The 5,589-nt window shown below is 37.6% G+C and overlaps 1 non-coding gene across 1 annotated transcript; it reads left to right on the top strand.

Moving 5' to 3' along the window:
• Positions 1–3,883: 3,883 nt before the first annotated feature.
• Positions 3,884–3,955, top strand: TRNAG-UCC. Its single transcript has one exon. It is a non-coding gene; the product is annotated as a tRNA-Gly (tRNA).
• Positions 3,956–5,589: the final 1,634 nt, after the last annotated feature.

Below are 5,589 nucleotides of genomic sequence, written 5' to 3'. Positions count from 1 at the left end.
GACCTAGTTTCTGTAACACCTTACCATAGCCGGTTTTAGGCACCAGCGAACCCTGCGGTCGCTGGGGGCCCCCTGGTCCTGGGGAGCCCCCAACCACAGCAAGTTATCTTATCTTAATATTTTGTAACATGTCTGTCAAACCAACAAAAGCTAGTACAGCAATCTTGTATACTTAATAAAGTAGGTAAGTAATAATAACTCATATTTATCTCCTTCAAAATTCAAACATCTGTAGTTATAGTAACAGTATTTTGTCAAGTAACAAGCTTTACAATTTCATTAAATATTTTACCAATGATATAATGTCCTGGCCTAGTTAAGCCCTGATGGTGGACATCCTCTTCACTAAAATTAACAACATAGCCAGTTATAGGTACCTTGCAACTGTGTCTGGAGGGGGGCCCTTAACCATCAATGACTGTGTGGGGGCCCCACAAAAACTGGTGTTGGTTGGGGAAAAATGAGGAGAAAAAATGTATTAAGTTTCGATTATACTCTTTAACCTGAACAGGACTGTGATATGACCCTGTTAGGACAAAGCTGTAATGAACATAAACAAAGTAAGCACTACAGAGATCAGCAGCCCAGGGTGACCAATCTCAGTGCAAACTGTGGAGTTTTAAGAAGAGCTGATGCTTCTAATCTTCAGAAATGGTTTCTCTTTCAGGTTTTTATACATACTGGCAGAACAGCTGATACTGTAACTCTCAACATCTTTGTTGAAGAATTCTGTTCAGTGATAAAAATAATAGCATAATAAAGTCTCAAAATGAGGAACACATTTTATATATTACTCTAATTCATTTAAAAAGTTACTATAATAACACATTTTGCATCAACATGCATTTTTTAGACAATAATAAGTATAAAATTCTGATGACTGGATTTATTGTGACAGAGCAAAATTATGAGACAAAATCAGGAATATCTGTGAAATCAGGGATAGTGATAGGTATTAATTTACTCCTCACTGAGGTAAATAAAAGTGACTTATCCCTGTTGGAGTTTGATGACTGCTAAACAGCAGTCACTGATCTTGCGTAGTAGTATTAGTACAATGTACTTGCTGAAATAAGTACAAAATTAGCATTGCTGTGGTGTGTGTGTGTGTGTGTGTGTGTGTGTGTGTGTGTGTGTGTGTGTGTGTGTGTGTGTGTAAAATGTCACAGATTTTTATCAATGCACATATCCAATAATGCCGAAACACGCACATTATTCTTCAGGGTATCAATAAAAATGTATCTAACTAGTGATTATATTTCAAAAGTAAGGCATAAAATATATCACAGAGCATTCAGACACTTAGATCTTCTAGGAATCTGGTGGCCCCCACTCCCTAAACTGTATAAATGGATACAGGAGGCTCCCTTAATCATCCTTGACTGTGGGGACCCCAAAAAAGCTGTTTTTGGTTGAGGAAAAATTAGGAGAAAAACATGCTTTCATTTTCTGATTGCACTCCTTAGCCTGAATGGAGTTATGATATGACCCTGTTAGGATAAAACTGATAATAGCCTTTGTCCTCAACCACAAACATTCTAAAACATCCCTGCTAAGATGTTTGTGTACAGAAGTTTACCATAGGTTATGTGGGTGCTGGGGATTGTGTGGTCATCCTTTCCTTTACTTTTCTAACAGACCTCAGAGGTATACAAAGAAAGTTACTTTAGCTCCTGTATGTAGGGGCAGTGTACTGCCTGGTAGCAGCAAAGTAGAATACATTATTGCAATCATTATTTATTTTCACTTTCCTCACAATCAAACATCAGGCACATATACAGCTGGTTGCCTTTGGGGGTTAGGATTGAAGAGTAAGTAGACATGCTATGTATACATATTTCAGAAGTCACTTGAAATATATGACTGTGGCCATTTGAATCTCTGCTTTCATCCCAATCTAACACCAGAGGGTTGCATAGGCAGTGACTGTCTTTTTGTGAGGATTAGGGAGACAGGCAGTATTCCCGTACATGATCTATGTATCCTCACAACAATTGACTTGTTAATTTATTTTGAGCTACTATTTTTGTCAGCTTTGAATTTTAAGCCTTGGGTACAACTTGTCTTCATTGAAAGAAAAAAATAAGACTGAAATTCTTTTTTCTTACTCACGATTTTTGTTTAGGCCACTTTTGGATTAAAAGGTTGGGAAATGCTCTAGCTTCTGGGGGCACCAGCTTAATTGAGTTATTTCCTAAATGGTTATTACTGTGCTGTCTTGGTCAAGAAAGTATATTGAAAAGACAGAAGGAAAATTAAAGCTGAAACAGCAACATTGAATATCTTTCCTTAATCATCATTTCTGTTCAAGCCAACATTGGGTAAAAAAAATAAACTTAAAAAGCACTTTAGAGCATATATAAAGTTATGGCTTCTTGAAAAAGCTGAAGAAAAAGTTAAAATGTGAGAAATGGAAGAAAAAAAAGTATTGTGCATAAGTGGGAAGCCCAACATGGGGAAAACAGAGGGGAAACTCTGGAGGGTGTGTTTTTTTTTTTTTGGCGGGGGCTGAAACAGTAAGCAGTGCCTAGGGTTCTATTGCACATTAGTTCTCCCCTGTACATAGAGCTGTTGTAATGTATTCTTGTTACACCTAAATGCCAGTAACTGTAAATGCCCCTTTGTGAGATGGGCCAACACAGTTGGTATGTATGCCTGTTGTAATAAGATAATTCTAGCTACAGGTCAGTCCGTGTGTACTACTCCTAAAAGCCTGCAGCATGAACTAAATAGATGGATAGAAGTGGTGGCAGTGACAGGGTGATACTTAGACTGAAAGTGCCCAGGGGGCCCCAACTTGACATTTGCTGGGGGCCCCCAAAATGCTTACACCGGCCCTGCACCTTACTTATGTCTGCCCCTGGTTTTGGCCCCAGGTTTAGTTGCAGGGTAGAGCCAGGCTGTTTTCAGTGGCACATAGCTTCATCAGAAGCTGTAAGGCAAAGACAGTTAGAGATGTGAGCTATAGTTCTTCTGGTACAGGGTTTGATTCCTTCAACCTGCATTTGCTTTCTCTGTGATGTTCAGCAAGTCACTTAATCAGACACTACTCCCAGTGTGGTCTGAAAAGATACTGTGTGTATAGTGGGTCTGCCTGGTTAACAAATGGGTATTATTATTAGTATTACATGGTACTGGAATTCCAAGAAAGATGTGACATGATTTGTACATCATCATTTCAGATTTTCTTACTTTAGGTGTTATGGGATATAATCATTTGTGGCAAGTAGACAGTAATGATACTCACAGCTTTCACTGGTAAGAATTAAAACTCCTGCTCCTTCAGCCTATACTAACATCTAGAATATTTGTTTTGTAGTCAGTCTATTGCCCAAAGATGATTTAAGAGATTCTCACATTTGCTTCACCCAACATAAGACATTTCAGTGGTAGCACAAGTCCTATGACCACACCAGTAATCAGCTAAGAAAAAAGCCTCTTCACAAAGTTATTTTGTGAAAAAGTTATTATCCATATTGAAAAGGCTTAACACAGAGCTTGGCACTATGAAACACATACACACAAATATATCTCTGTTAGCAACAGTGTTAGTGACATTTTATTTATTGCAATACTTGCACTACAAGAAGCTAGTTTTCTGCAAGCATTGAAGCAGTCAGGAAAGTTTTCATTCCTGCAGCTAAGACATTGCTTTACAGCCCTTTCAGACATTCAAAGAATGCACATTGAAATAACAAAGAAACCACTGTAGCTACAGAAGTCCCAGCAGAGCTTTTGAGGTTATCATGCTTGTCAAGATCAGCTGATCCTAAAGAAAACTGCTTACAGTGCATAAACGCCACAGCTTTTACAAATGTTTGAGGTTGAAATGTGATGCCTATAGACTGTTTTTAAACAGACTGGAAGAAGCAGAAAATTGAATGCGTTGGTGGTATAGTGGTTAGCATAGCTGCCTTCCAAGCAGTTGACCCGGGTTCGATTCCCGGCCAACGCAGAGTGATTTTATTTTTTTTTGGAAAATCCTTAAAACAAAAAGCCTAACATAAAGTATGTTTGCAAACCAAAACAAATATTCTATCAGCACCACTGAAAATGTGTAGTTTTGTTAAGAAAGCAAATGCAGAACGTGGATGTTCTGTGTGTAGGCAGCAGATATTATATAACTTATGAACTGTATTTCAGTATATTTGCTTGTTTCTTTCTTTCCCTAATTTCATGCTTTCTTTTCAAGATTTGGCTGAAAAAAGTCAAGGGTAGATCAGTTAATTCATCCATTTAGCATATGAATTTCTGAATAGTCAACCTAATTGAAATGCACTTTCTCAGTAAGGTAGGTGTGTGTGTGTGGGTGTATTATGAGTTCACACATACAAATATACATATGTACACACACACACACACACACACACACACACACACACACACACACACACACCTCTAGTCAAATTTCACATGTTCAGAAAAGCACCTAGAACTGAATGATTTTTGGTGTACACACCTGCAAACTTTATAAAAGCCTCTGTTTCTGTGGATGCATAAACAAGACTAGTAACAAGTAACAGTATGACCCCGTCAGTCCTTTTAATCAGGCTGTAATGGTCTCATATAAATGAAGGATAAATGAAAGTTTTACCTTGCATTACCTACTTGCATTCTGATATTTCATGCACTTACAGAAATTCTGATTATACATTACAGTTACAATTAAATCAGTCAAATACTGGACTGGATTGCTCTCTTTCTAATGTGTGTGTGTGTGTGTGTGTGTGTGTGTGTGTGTGTGTGTGTAGCCACATGTTGAATGATGTGGGGCAGGAAAAATGTGTCAAAACTATCCAAACCATCTACACAAATATAAGACAGACAAAGAAACTTTACCCATATCTGACCTCCAAAATTTCCACATCTGAGGCTATAGGCAGAATTAGTTTGCATCCACAGTCTACATAGTTTCTAAACTCCAGTCAGTGGCTGAAAAAGGCAAGGAATCGGAAAAACAGGATTTAATATACAACATGACAATAAATGCAAAATTCTAGTAGAATCAATGCAGTTACACACAATGACACAGTGATGTGACCACCATGCATAACTTTCACTGCTTTAACCAAGAGCGCTGAACAATGGTCCAAAGTCAAGGACAACTTATAAGTATTACTCTAATTCACTTAAAAAGTTAATAGATAATCCTTTTGCATCAATATGCATTTTCTTAACAATAAAAGAAAACTGTAATGTTTGGCATTACTGACTGACTGCAGTGATTTTATGAGGAACACAACAAAAATTTAAGGCAAAATCTAATTCTGGAGAGCTGAGAGGTTGTCAGCATGTCTAGAATCAGGAGCTCCCGGTGAAGAACACCTGGTAGTCTTATAGCTCAAGTAATTGTAAAACCTTTGCTAGTCCAGCAAAAGGTATTACATCACCTCTTTATTTCATTGTTTTTGGGTAGAACCACACAATAGTTTGTTATTTTTATCATCCAGGTAAAAATGTGTAATGCAAATATAATGAAACTGATGTAAGATGTCTGCAGTATAAATGGTGTGGGGATACAAAAATGTGTTGTGCCTATGTGTATCCAGTGTTAATTTGGTATCCTTAAATACTCAGAAGTAAAATGCC

The sequence above is a fragment of the Protopterus annectens genome, chromosome 4.part1, assembly GCF_019279795.1.
Source record: "Protopterus annectens isolate FY-2018-M chromosome 4.part1, PAN1.0, whole genome shotgun sequence".
In the NCBI taxonomy this organism is placed as follows: Eukaryota; Metazoa; Chordata; order Ceratodontiformes; family Protopteridae; genus Protopterus; species Protopterus annectens.
The sequence above is the reverse complement of the archived record's forward strand: the minus strand, read 5'-3'. Positions and strand labels throughout refer to the sequence as shown.